Source organism: Antechinus flavipes, chromosome 4 (assembly GCF_016432865.1).
Source record: "Antechinus flavipes isolate AdamAnt ecotype Samford, QLD, Australia chromosome 4, AdamAnt_v2, whole genome shotgun sequence".
NCBI lineage: Eukaryota > Metazoa > Chordata > Mammalia > Dasyuromorphia > Dasyuridae > Antechinus > Antechinus flavipes.
Genome location: NC_067401.1, coordinates 6085631 through 6105133, shown reverse-complemented (window position 1 = coordinate 6105133; position 19503 = coordinate 6085631). Strand labels below are relative to the sequence as shown.

Here is a 19503-nt window from a genome sequence, read left to right as displayed (position 1 = left end):
GCATCCCCCAGCGGAGCCAGGCTTTGGCCCAGAGGGGCTGATCTTCTCGTGCCAGACAAATTATGACCTGCCTGAGGCTTGCTCCCCCAGCCCTGTCAATCAACCTGCCAGGGGCCCAGCACTCACCTACCCCTGGCAAAGCAACATCCCCCCTTTGCTTCTGGCTGAGTCTAATTAGAGCTTGATTACAAGAGAGAGAGCAAGAGACACCAAACTGAGGTAATGAGCTGCGTGATCAGAGGCCTAAATAAACCCGTGTTTGAATAATGCTAAAAGGCCACTGACAAGGGTTGGAGGCTTAAAAATTAGGGATTTTAATGATAATTTTATGCATCCTAATTGTCACAGTGTGAGAGAGATAGTGAGCCGGTTGGGGCTGGGGCTTCAGCCGAAATCTAAGAGTCCCCCTCCCAACAATGAGCAGACAAACTTCTGCTGTCTGTAGTGGGAGAGACCCAGGGGCACCAACTCCTCCTTGAGGAGGACTCCAAGCAACTTGGGCTCTCTCCTCTGAGCAATGTCACACTATGAAAAACCCTCGGACTGGATTCTAAGGGAGCTTGATGCTGGGCCCCGGACGGGTACTTTAACAGAGCCGAGTTCCCAGGAGCCTTTGCAAATGATGGCTTATCATTTGCATAAAGCTTCATAAATTGTGTCATTTAGTTCCTAGCAATTTTCATGTTGAAATGTTATTGTCTTCACCCTTGAGGTTTTTGGGCCTCCCTAATCTCTCCCAGAATTTGCCATTAGGAGCAAACAAAAGAGATGAACAAGGCATGATAGAGTCAATCAGCATTCATTAAGCATCTACTGTGTACCAAGCACGATGCTAGGGAGATGGAGATTAAAATGAATCCATCCCTGCTCTCAAGGAGCCTGCCCTCTTATCATGAGAGAAATAATGTATAGGTGCATGTGCACACATATAGTTAGATGCTTATTGATGGACATAGATAGATACTATATATATGTACATAAGTTGAGAGGAGAGAAAGAGAGAGAAACAGGAACAGAAACAGAAGAGAGGAGAGTGAGAAGAAGGAAAGAGAGAGGAATGAAAGAGGGGGCACCAAATGGCAATCAGAAAAAGAGAAAGTGACTGGATCTGAGTCCAGAAGTGGTTCCAAAGTGATGGGGCTAGAAGTGGGAGATGGCGGAGTGATTACTCAGGCAAAGGCTGGAAATAGAGTGTCTTAGGTAAGCAAGAGTTAGAGGAACATTCTGAACAGACTCTGGACTACCTGGAGGGCACTCGGACACAGTATGGCTGGAGCCAGATTGCCAAGGGTTCTCATCGTCTAACAGAGAAGTTCATATTTACTGTTAGGTATGTTAGGAAACCATGGAAGCTTACTGAGTAGGGAGTGACAGAATCATCACAACTAACATTCTAAAGTCTTTTCAGGTTTGCAAAACCTGAATGTGTTGTCTCATTGGAGCCTGACAGTAAGCCTGGGAGGTAGGTGCTATAATCATGTTCAAGTGGAAAAACTGAGCTTAAGGTAATTAAGGGATTTTCTCAAGTTCTCACAGGTTGTAAGTAATTGGGGTAGTATTCACACTTAGGTCTTCCTAAGTCCAAGAACAGCACTCTAGTTACTCCACCACATTGCCTCTCCATCAGCAGGCATAATGTGGTCATAACTCTGCTTTAAGGAAATATTTTTGGCGATAGAAGCCATTTGTCTGTATTAAGGAGAGTGGAAACTCCAAGAGGACTCCCTAGTCCCAAGTGGATGAATCTGTCACAGGAGCTCCACCATTACAACTAGGAAATTTGTCACCAAAAAATCATATCCAGAAAGATATGTGTGGGAGTGGATCATTCCTTGTACCAAACAATTATTGAAATTTCCTATTATGTGCCAATAAATCACTTGACTAGTGGGTAGAATCCCCAGGAGGTGGTTCCTTCTACCATCAGGAGACGATGTCTCTAGTATTATGACTCATGAGCCCCCACTAGTATACTGCCCCCTTGATTATCAGTGAGCCATTTCTTAATAATTTCAAATGAATGAATGTCCTAATCAATATCAATTCAATTCCATAAGTTCTTACAATGCTAGTATATAGTAGATCCTATTCTAATGATTTGAATTTAAGGATAAAAATGAAAATAGTCTCGGTATTAAAGGGCATTTGGTTTAGGAAGGACACTTTGAGCCAACTAGTTTAATTCTTTCATTTTTATAGGTGAGAAAAGTTTTATGACTTATATGAGAACCAAGTTCTCTGAATCCCAATCTAACAGTGTTCCCATTCCACCTCACTGCCTCCCAAGGAATTTATATCCTGCTTTGGAGATCACACATACACACACACACACACACACACACACACACACACACACACTGCAAAAATAGTACAATTCCTCCCCCCCCAAAAAAAGCACAATATAAGGTAAGAAATGAAGAGAAGTAAAAAGAGAGCAGATTAAGAGCTACAGACAAAGGAAGGGGAGAATAGTAGTAAGCAAGGGAATTCAGAGGGGATTGGGGCCACTTCAGGTTTTTTTTCCCTTGGTATGTCTTACACTTGACACAGTATTAGGGGCTTAATGAATCCGTGGAGTTTGACTGATCTCCTTATGTTCACACATTATGGCATCCTCACAACTGGAGTTTCAGGGAAAATAGAGGATCCCTCTTTTTTGAGAGGAAATTCATCCCCTGTCAAGGCAGACCCTTTCACCTGGACACAGTTCAGATTTCAAGAAGGTTCTCCTGCTATCAAGTCTAGATTGACTTTCTTATAACTGCCACCAAAAGCACGGTTCCTTGTTCTGCCTACTGGGGTCAAGCAGAGTACAACTCATCCCTCTTCAACATGGTACCCATTCTTTAAAATTGCAATTAGGGCCTGACACATAGCAAGCCCTTAATAATGACTTACTAACTGTCAGATAATTATATGCCATCTCCCCTCCCCCACCATTAACCTTCTCCTTTACAAACTAAACATCTTCCCTTCTTTCAATAGAATCTCACATGACAAAGACTCAAGGCCCTTCAAGTGAATTTGGGTTCAAACTCTTTGGAAAGGCTAAAACTTGGGGCAGCTACATGGCTCAGTGAATAGAGCACCGACCTTGGAATTAGGAGAACCTCAGTTCAAAGCCAGGTTCAGATATTTCTTAGCTGTGTGACCTAACCCTGACTGCTTAGATAGATGGACTATCTGACTAGGTCTGGACCTGACAATAGCCAAGGCAAAATAGAAAAATGTTGTGTTTAATGTTATAGAAGATAATTCAAAATTCTCAAATAATGAACATATTTTCTAGGGAAAAAAATTAGTTTTAATCTCCAGCAAAGAGTTTGAGCTGAAGAGGGATGGTGAGGTCCTCTGAGTACCCCTATTTAGAGATGACATTGTGCTGATTGCATCCAATCCCAGAATAGTACAAAGCACAGTTTAAAGAATTTGTCTTAACTATCCACACAGGAAAACCAAGTGGATGAAAAATATTTATTCCCAGACTATAATATCTTACTGGATGGACAACACATAGAACTCATCCATTTTGGATGGCATATATGTGTTGATAGGAGATGAGAGAGATTTCTAGAGATATGTCTTTCACAGACTCTACAAATGGACAATAAGCTAAGCTCAGAGCTGGATGGGCAGTAGAGAAAGAGCTAGATTGCCTTTGGGAAACCAAGTCAATTTTTTACTACCCCTCTCACCTTCTCCCTAACCAAATAACTATGTTTTTAGCACTGATATTCTTCCAAGTGATATAAGAGTAAGAGCTACAGAAAACTATTGGAGCAATAAAGTAGTATATAATGAGTGTGCACAGGCTAGCAGATGTCACAAAGAGGGAATTATACAGGGGAAACTGGATCAAGATTGTCATCAAAGCAATATGCAAATGGGGAAAAAAGAAGGTAGTTCTGGTCACAGATCAGGAACAGGGAGAAACGAAGGCCAGCTCCTGTGTTCCATTGATATCTTTGAAAAGTCAGGAGACCTGGAGGAAGGTTCCCAGGACATTTCAGGAAGGGAGAGAACCTTGCCCATCAGTCAACAGACAATCTATTAAGCATCTTTAATTTGCCAGGCACTGTGCTAAATTCTGGGAATACAAAGAAAGATAAAAGACAATCTTTCCTCAGCCATCCTTGTGTCGAATATATGCAAAAACACAGACCAAGGGATGCTCATGATGAGCAGACATGGCTGGCTGGGCTGTGAGTAGCAAATGGTGCTCCCTCAGTGAAATTGGCAATTCATTGGAGTGTTGTACCTGCCACCTCGATGGCATAGAAGGCATGATTAAGGAAGGCTGACAGCAGGCAATTCTGGTTTTCCCACCAGGCACTTAAGAGAAGTCAATCAGCACCATTTTCTAATCCCAAGTGCCAGTATTCTGAGACCAATTTTGTCCAAGCAGGTCCTTTCTCTGCCAAGACAGATCACAGTCCTTCAACTTTTCAGCAGTTTGGTTACTTATCATAACTAAAAAGTTACCATCAGTTCCTGAATTTAGACATGAAAGGAATCTTAGAAGCCATCTCATCGAAGAGTTCTTCATTTGGGGGCCAGAAGCCTATTTTTCTGATTATTCTTGCATTTCATCAGATGTGGTTTCCTCTGCCATCCAATGAAGTTCGTTTCATGCAATTAAAAACATGATTCTAAAGCGGAATCCTTAGGTTAAAATCTCCAGACTCAGTCCAGCTCCCTCATTGTTCCTCACTACCTCTGTGGAGACAGTAGGAAACATTTCCATCTCCACTGTGTAGACTGAGATTAGACTCTTATGCAGATGACTGGGGACTCAGAATACGTCAAAGTAACCGTTCTTAACTTTGGGAATCTGGATAGATTTTAGAGAGCCCACGAATTTGGTTTTGTAAAATATTTTAGTAATTGTGTTTCAGTAATTGGGCTTTCTTTATAATCCTATGCATTTAAAAATCTTATTTTGAGAAGACCTCACCCAACTGCTGCCCAAAGAGTCTGTGATGCAAAAAAGTAAAATAAAAATTAAGTACTCCTTGACCAACCAAGGTAACCCTGCCCCTTTAGCCTCAGCATGTCCAAGGCAGTGTGACATGGTTTGGCAGGCTGAAGACCAGGGCTGAAATCTCAGCTATTTAGATCTCCCTGAGCCTCAGTTTCCCCTTCTGCAAAACAAGGATAATAATCCCTTCCCTGTCTGCCTCACAGGGATCAAATGAGGCTGTGTGTAAGTGGAAATCTCTGTCATCAGTGCAAGTTAACACTTCCATTATTAGTGTGCAATTAGCAGAGGGCAGGGGAGGGAGGGAGCAGTGCCTGGCCTTCTTCCTTGTGGGGAGCCCTGATTTAAATTGCAAATGCCTGCAAATTGCTTTGGAGGCTCTTACTGGAAGCACCAGCCTCAGTCCAGGAAACCTGGCTTTTTGGTTCAATGTTCTTTTAGGTCTTCAGATGCACTTTCTAAATAGGCCACTGCGATTCCTCCCCAGTCGAGGGCCGAGGACACAATGGATGCAGCTCATCTGACTCATGGCCACTTTGTGGCTTTGCATTATCCTTGTCCCAAACCCCTCAGTTTTCCGTTTCCCACTTCCGGCCATCCACTGACACGGGCGGTTGTGAATAGCTGCCCAGGACCACCCCCAACAGAAGCCTGAGTGCTGTCTGCCTTCAGGGGGGCTGCAGTCAGCAGAGTCAGCTCTGTTTGCACGTGGGCAGGGACTGTTTCTTGACGCCCATGACTCAGAACCTCTCCTGCTAAGGCGCTCACCCATAAAAGAAACCCTGGGCCAAACTCTGCTCGAGTCCTGAGGAACTGCTTCTAGTTTTACCTCCCCCACGCCAGGTTCCAGCCCCTGAACTGAGCTATCGGCCTCGAACAAGCAGGCTGAAGTTCCCACAGGCCCTTTGTTCCATCCTCTCCATATTGGGGCATCTGAGAGAGAGGTCAGGAGGCAGTGCTCAGGAGGAGGACGGGCTCTGTTCTCCATTTTAGAAGAGGAACCCTCCCCACTCCCATCCCCACCTCACCGGGTAGACTTCCAGCCAGCCAGATGCCTCATACCAGCCTGGAGGCCTTGAACCCTGGCAATTATCACAGCTACCAGCCAATAGGCACTCAACTGCACAGCCCACTTGGCACCTGTACAATAACTTAAGCAACTTCCTCCAAGGATGAAAAATTAACAGATGTGTCGGCCCGGCTTGAGGTTTCAACCAGAACTTTTCAACTCAAAAGACTTCAGGGAAAGTTCTATGCTGAGAAGGTCAGGCATTCAGTAGCATAAACATTACCCCTTTGATTAGGAAGGACTCCTTTCCCTGGCACCTTTTTTAAGTAGTAGATTTTAGGTCATCCTTAATTTCTTTCCTGACAATAGGGAAGGGGGGGTCACTGACCTACATCTAGAGAGATTTTATTTTTTCTCACTCCTGATAACAATGGTCTGAACACCTGTGTGCTGCCTTTTTCTATAGGACCATTGAGTAGGCCATTCGCCACGGGGCAGGACTTGAAAAACCTTCCCATCTATGATTGCCTGGGATAAAAAAATATAGATAGATAGATGGATAAATCTAGGGTTCCTTCCCACCACTGAGCCATTCAGAATTCACAAGAATTCATCACGCAAAAAGGATATTGGGACTTTAATCTAGGTGCCGTTTGAAGAGATTTGTTGCTTTTTAAAAATAAAAAAAAAGTTTTTTTTAAGTTTCAATAAAATCCAGTCTCTCATTTTTCACTTTGGGTACCAGGAATGCCCACCTTGGCCTATTAGTTAGAGTTTTCCTCAATGACCTTTGGACAGCCACAGTAATTAGCTAGAGGGGGTGAGAGGAGTCTCAATTCTCTTTGCCTTCCTCTCTCTTTGGGGTCTACATCTGGCATAATTCAACTTAATTAACAACTAGAGATTAAAGTGCTACGATAGGGTCGGTACTCTTCTGGATGCCGGAGATCCAAAGATGAAAGTGAAACTTTCCCTAATTGAATGAAGTTTATGGTCTCTGGATGGAGATAATGGGTGCAAAAATAAAGCCAGAGTATGTGCAAAATAATATGAAGGAAGATTCATCTGGAGAGTTAGTAACTGGAAAGTTCAAGAAAGGTCTCACCTGCAAGGGGGAACCACAGAGATGGCTCAAAGGGTCTCACCTGCAAGGGGGAACCACACAGATGGCTCAAAGGCCACAAGTGCTTATTCCCCCCCTTCTCTCCCTCTTTAAGAACACAGGGAATAATAAAACCAACAAGGGGGAGAATTATTTTCCTCCCTGCACATGGCAGTGACGATCCCTGTCACCAAAACAGGGGAAAATATAATTCATGAGCCTAGATCCATGTTTTGAAAAGAGTTAATTATCTGGTCAAAAGCATCTTGATAATGCTTTTCTGTTTCAGGCCCAGCAGGGAGAAATTTGGGCAGAGTTAAATGAGATATTGATTCCCCTGGGGTAGGAGAAGTTAACTCTGAGAGGGTAAGAGCGTGCAGTATGGTGGTGATGTGATAGAAGGCAAGGGCATCAGCATGTCCTGGCACTGATGCCTTCAGCACCTTTCTGGTCTCCACTTGCACACCACTAAGGTGAGGGGGTGTAGGCAAGATCTCCTTGGGCCAGGGACATTCACCTCAAGCCAAGTCATTTATTAATATCCCACATCACTGGACTCACAACAGCCCTGCCAGGCAGGGGTGCCAGGGTCATAGAGCCCTCATCTTTTTAACATGGGACTTGATGCTCACATTGGCAGCATGATGGGCCCAACTTTGTTTCAGTAATGGGAAAGAGGAGTCGTGGAACAACTCTTGATCTTTAGATGCTGCTAGTGACTCAGAGAGTTGGGATTGTTCAGGAATAAGAGTCTCAGAGGGACCATCCACCATATATGCTCTCTCTCTATCTCTGTCTCTATTTCTTTCTGTCTCCCTCCCTCTCTCTGGGTCTCTTCCTCCTCCTCCTCCTTCTTCTCTGTCTCTGTCTGTCTCTGTTTCTGTCTCTCTGCCTCTGTGTGTGTGTCTCTCTCTGTCTCTCTGTATCTCTCTCTCTCTCATTATTATAGTGCTATCTTTAGAGCCAGAGAACCTGGCCTGGAATTTGGAATCCTGGCTATATATTTATTCCTTTTATGTTCTTGGCAAATCAGTATCCCTCCCTAGTCAAAGAACCATGGCTCATGTCATCAGAAATCCCAAAAGAAAGAGATTTCAGAAATCATCTACCAAGCCCTTCATTTTACAGTTGAGGAAATTGAGGCTCAGAGAAGAGAATTGCATTATCCAAGGTCTCCCAGCTAGTTAACAACAGAAACAGAATATTGAATCCAGTTCTCTGGCTCCAGAATCAGTATATATCACCCCAATATCATGTAAACTTCTGTTTACTCTATTAAATAAAGAGATTGGATTAGACAGTATCTATAAAGTCCTTTCCAGCTCTCAGTCTGATTCTCTTTAAAAAATGAAAGAAAAGAAAATAAGGAAAGAAAGAAGGAAGGAAGGAAGGAAGGAAGGAAGGAAGGAAGGAAGGAAGGAAGGAAGGAAGGAAGGAAGGAAGGAAGGAAGGAAAGAAGGAGTAAAGGAAGGAAGGTAAGGAGGGAGGGAGGGAAGGAGGGAGGGAGGGAAGAAAGAAAGAAAGAAAGAAAGAAAGAAAGAAAGAAAGAAAGAAAGAAAGAAAGAAAGAAAGAAAGAAAGAAAGAAAGAAAGAAAGAAAGAAAATAACACCTCCATTTAATGACCATGAATCAGTTCCCTGGGCCTGTGATGCTGGATCCTCGCTGTGACATCTCAATCTCTTGCCAAGCACTTAATGAGGATGGGTTTAATCAGATGATTATGACTCCAGGTGAGAAATAAGGAGCGGGCAACCAAGAGCTCTTCGGAGATGAGTTCTGGCTTCCATATAGATGCCCCAGCTAAGAATTAAGCACAAGGAGGCAGCTATGAGAAGGCAGCTCAGGGTTCCTGAGGAACAAGCAGTGGGGCCACAGGATTATCTTCCTTGATGCTGTGGCATCAGGCAGTTTACTTGGGATGATGACACATTTAGCTGGTGATCATGGAAGTTTTGCCCCTAAAACCTGTAAAATGTGGTGCTGGAGAATAGGAACTTTTTTCTAGGTATATCCATGATCTGACATATAGGAAAGGCCTGATAGTGAAGGAAGAAAAGAGGAAGGAAGGAAGGAAAGAGGGGGGGAGGAAGGGAGGATCAAAAAACTTCATCTCTATCACCATCATGTGGTGATCAATATAGTGAACAGAATAGTGATCAATGTTGGCACCCCCTTTATGGTCACAAAAATCTTTTGAGATCCATGACAACTCTGGGAAGGCAACAGTGCAAGTTACTGCTTAATTAAATGACCTCAGGCAAATTACATAGTTTTCTCATCCATTGGACTCCTGAACACCCCAGTGAGGTAGCAAGCTAGAAGAATGGATAGAGGGCTGGACCTGGAGTCAGGGAGATTTGAGTTGAAATTTTGTCTCAAACACTTATCAGCCACTTGACCCTAAGAAAATTACTACAACTGCTTCAGTTTCCTCACTCCTATGTGTGTCCATACAGGTTGTCTAAATGTATAGTTGTAGCTCTCAGGTGGCCTGCCTGAGTAACTATGACCTGAGGTCTAACTTACCTGTTCAGAGAAGAGGAAAGCCAAGAGTTAGTTCATACATGATACATGGCAGGGAGCAGAGGGAAAGCATGCAAGCCAAAGGAATACTGTCACCAAACCTGGGAGATTTATCTTGTGCTTTCCTAGACATATTGGGCTAAAAGTAAATCTCCCTGCTCTCCCACATGATAGCAGTCCAAAGGCTAATAGGTTCAGAAGCAAAGCCCCTTTTCTGAGTACTCTTAGTGTGTAGCCCTTAGCTTACACTCACCAGATTGGCCTCTCCTCACCAATTCTAGTTACACAAAATATCATCACAAATAGTGACGAGCAAGTAAATGCATTTATGCAAACTAAGCAATAAACAGAAGTCAGGGAACTTATGCAGATAAAATTTTTTTTAAAAAAAAAACAAGAGACTGAGCTCTTCGTCGAGCAACAAAATCTATCTCAGCCCATCTAAAATCTCATTTTAGAGAACATTCTCTGCAGTCTCTATGGGAAAAGCTGGAAATCAAGGACATGTTGAATAAGCAACTTCCCCTAAATGTTGGAAGCTTCTCTGTACACATACATCTTTAAAGAATTTCTAGCACTACCTCAAAAAGTCCCTAAATCCAGTCTGAATTGTCATGCTCTGCATGTTCTTGACTCATCAGGAGTCATATCTCATCTATACACAACAGTGTACAAAGCTCCCTAAGCTTGAGTAGAAGTCCCAATAATGTCTATCCCACAGAGTTGTTGAGGTGCTTTGTACACCTTAAAAAGTATATGAATATCAATAGATCATTATTTCAGGAAAGACATATAAAAACTAGTGAACATGGTGGGGAGTTAGAATGGTGAAGGGAACCGGAGTCGCTGATTGATGTCGATCTATGGAAATACATAGGGCTATTTAACCAGAAGAGAAGATTTGGGAGTGGGAACAGAATAGATTGCTGCCTTCCAGTATTTGAAGGGCCATTGTGAGAAGATGGATATACTTTGTCCTTCTTGGCCCTCGAGAAAAGAATTAGAAATGTTGGGAAGCTGCAAAGACAGATTTTAGCTCAAGATGAGAAAATGTATCATGATTAAGAAGGCTATGTAAGCATGGAATGGACTGACTGCCTTGGAAGGTAGTGAGCTGCCCTCTCATTGGAGCTCTTCAAACAAAACCAAATGACCATTTCTCAAGCATGTTATAAAGGAAATTCTTAGTTGGACACAAGTTGGACTGGATCCTGCTGGTTCTCATCTTATTTCACTCTGATTCTGTGGTTCTGAACCAAGAGTTCTGTCTAATGCTCCTCCTAACTAAAATTCTATATATTATTGTCCTCATTTTGCAAAACAAAACCTCAGATTGATCAAGTATGTCTTACTTAAAGTCAGAAAACTGCCAGTTAGCAGAGTCTAAACTCAAAGTCAGTATTGACATAATCAGGTGTTTCCCAAAGGATATCATAGAAGAAACAAGATGTTTCCTGTTAAACCAACCAGAGAGCATCATACACATGGGCAACTTTAAGGAATGCTTGTAAAATAGAAGAAGGTAGAATAGATTGTAAAAGAGGGATATGTCATTCAATGTAACTAAGATGCTCTGGCCACTATGCTTTTGTGGGATGAGAATGTCTCTGACTTGAATCACCAAACCAATCAAACAGTAAATAGTGTGGGATAGCAGGGTGGTGCAGTGAATAGAGCACTGGCCCTGAAATCAGGAGGACCTGAGTTCAAAAAAAGTCTCAGACACTTGACACTTACTAGCTATATGATCCTAGACAAGTCATTTAATCCTGATTGCCTCACCCCAAGTCCAAAAGAAAAAGACAACAAAAATTATAAATGATATAAACTAGGTGAAGGAAGGAAAAACTTCAAACCACTAGATGAAACAGGTAATAATATATATTGGGATTTGTTTGGGGGGCTCTTGAGGGGTGGGGACTAATTTTTAAAAAATTATTATTCTGAGCCTAGGTAGATCAAAGAAGAATTTTCGGGGGGGGGGTGCATTCTAGCTACGTCTTTGAAAGTCAAGCCTTTAAGAAGGCAGGCTTCTTATGCCGATAACAGAGGCAAGGGAAAAAAGGAGTGAGCCCAGAAGGACTGTTCCACTCTCTGGCTCCCCACCTCCTTGACTGGGTCATTGGCAAGAATGGACCAGTGTCAGGTAATGCTTCCATTTAAGAGCCAGGAAAGAACAAACTAAACCCTAAAGGGAAAAGCAATTTCAGGGAAGGTAACATCTTAAAGGAATGCAATATCAACAATCTTCATTGACCCCATGTAAGTCAGGAGAAGTTTGCAGGGACTCCAGGAAAGAGATCACTAAAAACTAAAAGTCAATTAAATCTGATGGGCTAATTGATGTCTACTGCTTAATCAGTGGTGAGCACACCAGTGGGGCCTTATGGGAAATAGTCTTGAGAGCATTCATTGATCGCTCTTGATCCCTCAGAGTTGCCCTAGAACCATGTGGGGAGGAGTTTTTGACCACTTGGAGTGAACCTGGAGAAGGGCTACATTTCACTGAGCATCATGCACTGGAAAATATGGATCAATCTGATTCTATACCTGCCTTCTCCTTCCCAGGGCTTGCCCCAAGATGGGCTGTTTCTCAGATCATTTTTGTACATGTTGTCTGAGCATTTTCCAATTGAGAAAAAGGAAAGGAAAGAAAAAAGAGGGGGTTCAGGATAGTCTCAGGAAGGACTCTGAGCCAAACCAGCTAATCCAAAGGGGACATGGAGTGCTGTGATTTATACTTTATTCACTCCAAGACAGTTGGGAAATCCAACCCATGGATCCGTAACCCTAACCTTAAGTGCCTCCCTACTCCAAAGCTAACCCTAAATGCACATACGTGCACAAACATGCAGACCTGTACACATATACCGTGCCCATCAGTTTGGGGTTGTGCATACATGTGGGCCTAACATGCCTTCAGAATCCTTCATACATGTTGGAATGTGTTCACACAATGTAACACATTGTATGGACCCAGTACAAACACACAACACACACACACATTGTTACATGCTACATATGTTTACGCTTTGTGTAAAACTGCCAACTCCACTCACATAGATGCTATTATTTATTTGTATGACACACATGTTCATGTGTACTAGCCCATGAACATACACACCCCCCCTCCCTTCTGTAAATGGCACACTCCCACCTGGCCCCTGGGCAGCACCAGCTCTCTCCCATACTGCCACTGGCCGCCCTTGCCCAGGCCCATCAGAGGTGACATTGTTTCGCCTTGTGTCATCCAAGCAACTGCTTCCCCGCAGCAGTCATCCTGATGTAAGCCGACGGGCTCATCACATCCAGTTACTTAACACTGAAAACAAGATGAGGGTTCTTTGTCTCTAAGCCCCTCTGGTTTGTCACAAGGGATTCTGGCTGGGAAACATCACCCCCGATGACAGAAGGAATTTCCAGAGGCTTCATGACAGCTTCCAGTGTAGGAATCTCTGCTTGGCCAAAAGCCAGATGGTCATCCAACAGTTACTAGACCCCAGACCTTTACAAGGACTTCTCAGACCGTCCTCTCCTCTCCTGTTCCTCAGGAGAAGGAAGGATTTTGTAAGACAATAATTGTGAACCATGGGGCTGTTTCCATTGGATGGGTCCCCTGAATTTGGTGGTATTTGCCACATTAACCTCAAAGAAAGTCCTAGGGAGTGCCCCAAAGATCACATTTATCCCAGTGCTCTTTGACCTGTTCCTCAGTGACTTAAAGGCACAAAAAGGTATAGAAACTGGGAGTGCAAATGGCCCCAAACTGGGAAGCATACTAACACCATGATGTGGAAGGAATATTAAAGGAAGTAGTATTCTAGCTGGCTCCAGAAAGCAATAGCAAAAGTGATGGGCAATTGCATTCTTGTCCACATCTTGGGAGACTCTCCCTGCAGTCTGAGGTGAGCCCACAAAAAAACTCACAAAGATTAACTGAGTCTGGCAGAGACCCCTAGGCTATGGGCTCTATCTTCCTTCCTCCCCCAGAAACCCTCAAAATGTCTGATGGATATAATTAACAGAGTGCATGGATAACCACAAGAGAAACAAAAGACACCATTTGGCTTGTGGGGAGGCAGGGATAATTCATGTGAACAATCATGATGAGGAAACTTTTTTATCAAGATTTTCGAGCTTCTTTTGGGGACCCAATACTGATCTTTTGCAAGAGACCCAGTTCATTTCATTTCAGATATATAAAAGGAAGTTTCCTCAGAGGTCACCTCATCCAACTCCCTCATTTCAAAGATGAGGAAACTGAGGCACACAGAGGTTTAAATCATGGGCTGGAAGTCACATGTCATAAATATAAGAATTGGAATTGAGCCCAGGTTTTTGGATTCCAAAGACATAAGGGCCATTTTTTTGTTGGAACACAGTGTTCATAAAAGACAAAAATGTGTTCAATAAACCTAGAGAGGTAGACTGGAACCAAACTGTGATGGACTTTGTGAAGGTTTCTTTTTTCTCCGGGAGGCAATGGCGAGCCAATGGCCATTGTCAAAGAAGGAAATGGTTTAAGAAAAAGCTTTAGCTCCATATCTTCCTTTTGTCCTTGGAAAGTCACAGACCAGGCCTCTGACCGAGCAGTGTCATATTCCTTAAAATTACACATATAATGTTGACAGGGCTTAGTCTAGGTGAATTTGGCTCAAATTAATTATTTCTCTATTGCTGGTAATAAAGAGAGGCAGTGGGAGATATTGCTTCCCTTCCTGTCTCCCAGGAGTTTGACAGGGTACTTCTAATTGGAGATGATGGGAGGTGGGGAGGATCCAGGGAGGGTGTGTTTATCTGAGTTGCACCAAATCAGAAGCTATTTAAACAACAATGTCTCCTTAATCCCCAACCTGTGAAGTCTGGAAACATAGTGACTTTGGCATTCTCAGATGGAAATGATACCCTTAATTCAGGACTGAGGCTATTAACAAGCAGACTCTTGGGTGTTCTTGGTTTCTGCCTGTCTGTTAGGTTATGACAAGGCCTGTTCACAGACCCCAGTTTCAGGCCTGAGGTGCCCAGGTCAGAACTGGGCAACCTCCCGCTCCCAGCCCTTTCAATTTTTACAGATAGCGGTCTCCTATCCATAGGCAGGGTCATAGACTCATAAGTTGAGCTGGAAAAATTCTCAGAGGACACACATTCCACCTTCCTTATGTTACAGAGGAGATCTAGCAAAGTTAAGGGTTAGGTCGAGATCATGCAACTAATATAAGTCAAAAGTTGCTTTAGTTCAGATCCTTAAAATCTAGAGCCTATGTATGATATAAAAATAAGAAAGAGAAGGGACAATTCCTTGTATGGAGTTCTAAATAAATGGTAGTTTGGAGTTAAGTTGCAGATCATAATGATATAGTACTTAGAACTCATCTGTTGTAGTAACCCTGGGCTTCCCTTTCTTGTTGGTCCAATATCAGGAAGAGCTCAGCACATACCTGTTCTTTCCCTCCTTCCTTCTCTTGGCCACATCTTATGAGTCCCAGATTCTTTTAGTAGGTTTTTTTCCCTCAAACCAATTAAATTTCTCCAGAGAAAACTCTGCACGGAAAATTCAGAGAAAATTTTCTTAAGCCATTCCCTCTTTTGACAATGGTCATTGGCTCGCCATTGCCTCCAGGACAAAAAAAGAAATCTTCACAAAGTCCTTCACAGTTTGGTTCCAGCCTACCTCTCTAGGTTTAATGAACACAGTCTTCTCTTTTACACACACTGTGTTCCAAAAAAAACTGGCCCTCATGTCTTTAGAACCAGAAAACCTGGGCTCAATTCCAGTACTTATACTTACAACATGTGTGACTTCCAGCCCATGACTTAAACTTGTGTGCCTCAGTTTCCTCATCTCTAAAATGAAATGGACTAGAGTCCAGTAAGCATGGGGCCCCAGAAAGCTCCTCTGCTGTTCTTAGAATTCAGGGATTGGTGCGGTGGCTTATACCTGGGGACAACAGCTTAACATGTCAGTCTGCTGGGAAGAAATGCAACTAAGCGCTATATGAAAAAGTGAGAGCCATATCCCAGGCAGTTGGATGAGGGATTCAGGACCATTGCCTCCTTGGAAGGTTTCCACATTGCAGAGAGTAATCCATGCTCAGTATCATGGCTGGGACAGTCATAGAGAGTAGAGTCCATTTTCCTATAAACTCCGGGGAGGGAGGATATGTTTATAATAATAATAACAGCCACTTCTAAGGTGGGCAGAATATTTGGAAATGTGTAGGTTGCTTCACTTACATCACCTGAGTCCAGCTCACAATAACCCTGAGAAAGGGGGTGCTCCAGGTGGTAGGACCTCCAATTTATATATGAGGAAAGAGAGACTCAGAAAGCTTCCTAACTTGCTTAAGTCATGCAGCCTACAAGAGTCAGATTTTGAACACAGCCCTTTCTCAAAGTCCAGCACCCTATCTACTATGATTCCATGTTCTTCTTTTCCTTTCAACTTTAGTAATTATATACCCAGATCTTGTCACCCATCCATTCAGTGACTGCCATGTGATAACCACTGTCCTAAAGCACTGAGAATAAAAAGACCAAAAGGAGACCTTGTTCCTTAAGGAAGAGGCCCTGTCTTTGTATCCCCAGTACTAAGAAACAAGGATTGTTGACTGAGTGACTGATTACTTAGGAAGATACTTTCTAATTGTTTTTCTGACTGTTTAAAAAGATACTTTCTAATTATTTATCTGACTCCTTAGAAAGATATTTTGTCATTGTTTGACTCTTAGAAAGATAGTTTGTAATTGCTTGACTGACTGACTATTTAGGAAGATACTTTTAGGAAGAATACTTTCTAATTGTTTCACTATTTAGAAGATAGATTCTAATTGTTTTTTCTGATTATCTAGAAAGACACTTTCTAATTATTTGACTGACTCTTTAGAAAGATATTTTGTCATTATTTGACTACTTAGAAAGATATTTTGTAATTGCTTGACTGACTGACTACTTAGGAAGATACTTTTAGGAAGAATACTTTCTAATTGTTTCACAATTCAGAAGATACTTTCTAATTGTTTTTTTTTTTCTGATTATTTAGAAAGACACTTTCTAATTGTTTGATTAACTAAATCATTATTTAGGGAGATACTTTGACTACTTAGGAAGATTTATTTTGTTATTGTTTGACTGAATGGCTGACTACTTTGGGAGATACTTTGTAATTACAATTACAAATAAGAGAGAGTACAGGGTATGGTCCGAGCAAGGGAATCCTTGCTCAGTTACTTGCTCTCTTCTTGACTCACTTTCCTCATCTGTGGTATAAGGGGGTTGAGCTCAATGATGATTTTCTTCGGTTCTGTAACTATGATGGCAAGATCCCCTCCAGTTCTGAATCTATGTCTTAGGCTTCAGGGGAAAAAAAAGTGAAACTGACTCCTTGGTGTTTGTTCCCTGCTGCTAAGGCAAAAATTCCACTTTAGACAGTTCTGAATTATCCACCCTACATTTGTCCCTTTACCTCTGCAAGAACCTCTGGGGCCAAGTTGAATAAGGTGAATCCATCATCCACGTGATAGTCCCTTAAAAACTTGGAAATAGATACCACATAAATGTTCTCTGCTCCAGAGAAATATGAAAGGATCCTTTGGTCAGTGGCTATATGATTTGGACCAGAGACTCTTCACCATGATGACTGTCCTCCTCCAGATGTTCTTGTCCTCCTTTTAACTATGGTGGCTAAATTTGAACATCTCCCTCCTCCTCAGTCTTGATGTGGTAACACAAGGTACAATGAGACTATGTTCTCCTTCAACCTAGACAGGAGACCTCTTAAGGCATCCTATTTGCTTCTAACCCAGGGCCATTTTTCTAAGATTACAGCATTTGAACATAGGGACACAGCTTTGTAGTCCTGGAGTTAGCCAGGTTTTGGTGGCTTACTTAGGGGTCAAACCCCACAGCCTGGGCTTCCCACAATGTGATAAGATCCCCAGATTCTTTCAAGCTTTCAGGGAAGAGAGCATTCTGCATGGTGACTAGAATTTAGGATGACCTTGTTATATGATAGCAATTCTACTTCTAATTAACATGTCTAATGGCCAGGAGAGGAGCAACAGGCGAAGTAAAGACCATATTCTTGTTCAGCATCCCTGGTGCCTAACTGGGTGGTTCAGTGACAGAGCGATGGACCTGGAGTCCAAGATCAAAACCAGTCTCAGACACTTTCTAGTCATTTGACCCTGGATAAGTCATATCTCCTTTCTTTAGCTCAGTTTCCTCATTTGTAAAATGGAGATAATAAAATCATCTCCTTCCAGATCTTTATAAAGACAAGATGAGATGATATTTGTACAGTGTTTACAAACTAAGCATTATGCAATTACGAGCTATTACTATTAGAACTACTGCCTAGAACATAGTGGGCACTGGTTGAATAAATAAAAAGCTCTCATTAAGCTCCAGTTATATACTAAGCAATGGGGATATGAATATAAAAGCAAGCCACTCTTGCCCTCCTGAAGTTTACATTCTAATCAGGGAGCAACACTATAGGGAAGTGGCTTCCAAGGAAGGGACATTTTGGTCAGGGAAAATTTGTGAGTGCTGTTGTCAGGGAGCAGGTGGACAAATGCTTTGTGCCAAAAGTAGTGGCTTTGTTTCCTTATACAAAATCTACATCTGTCAGTGTGAGATTACACACACACACACACACACACACACACACACACACACACTCCATTGTTCCTAGGTTTACTTTCTAGGGTCACAAAGAACGAGTCTCATCTCCTTCCATGTGACTGCTGACTATAAATAGTTCCACTGCCTCTAGTTGTTAGAGTAAGAGATGAAAAGTGGGGGGAGGGAAGGAATCGAGGGTACTTGCATGGCAGCAGAGTAGGTGTCAAGTAAATGACATGCAGATGGTGTGGTCTGCTGAGTGAGTTAATAGATTGACTGATTAGTGAATTAATGACATAAGGAAAGGTCTGGGACACAAGAAGGGTTTCCCTGGTTCCTGGAACCCAGTGAGCCAGGGCTTTATATTGGTTCCTACATGGGTGGATGCCTTGTGATGTTTTAAGTGTGTTCCTGAAAAGCTGTTTGTAAATAAAATATTTGTAAATGGAATGTTATTTTAAGGCCCCGGTGGGGCTTCTTATCTAAAGCGCTCTCGGCCCCCAACCTGGTTCTGGGATTCACCCCCTCTGCATTTCTAGCTGCTCACTCATCTCATCCTGCTCTCACCCCTAAGCTGCTGCTTTTTATTCCCATGACATTGAAGCTCTGGCTTCTTCTGCTTCACCATCCCCAGGGTTCTGAATTAACTCAGCTACATTCTGATCACAAGGCTGGAAGGTAGCAGAATAGGGCATCCTACCCTTCAGTTCAAAAGATCATAGGGTTAGATCTGAAAGGGATCCAAGAGTCCACTTGCTTTGGGAGATCAAGAAAGCAAAGCATTAAGAAATTAGGGTGAGAAGTAAGTAATAGCCACAATTCAACCCTGATCTTCTGATTCCTAATCTAATGCCTTTTCTACTGTACTATCCTACCTCAAATAAGATCTTCAAGTAATCAATCTCAGAAACAGAATGAAGAACATCAAAATAACTAGAAAACAGTTTCAGGGGAGGAATATCGGGGGGTTAATAGTGAACCACAAGTTTGCCATGAATCAAATGTGTGATTTGCCAAAGAGCTCTCCTAGGCTACATTAAGAGAGACACAGTCTACTTTGTCATCTTCGGTCCATACCTGGAATGTTGTGATCAGTCTTGGGGACCACATGATTATTGTTCTTAGTGTGTGAACATGTAGCATGGAAGAAAGATGAGATTTTTTTCTACTTGACCCCAGAGAGCAGAACTAGGAGCAATGGAAAGGTAACGGATGTCAAATTTGGATGTCAGGTGACAAGAATTTCTTCACAGTTAGAGCTAGTGAAA

The 19503-nt window shown here is 42.5% G+C and overlaps 1 protein-coding gene across 5 annotated transcripts in view; it reads left to right on the top strand.

The window, feature by feature from the left end:
• ASB18 (ankyrin repeat and SOCS box containing 18) overlaps positions 1 to 19503 on the top strand; it is a 413251-nt gene that overhangs the window by 24851 nt on the left and 368897 nt on the right. The window lies entirely within an intron of this gene.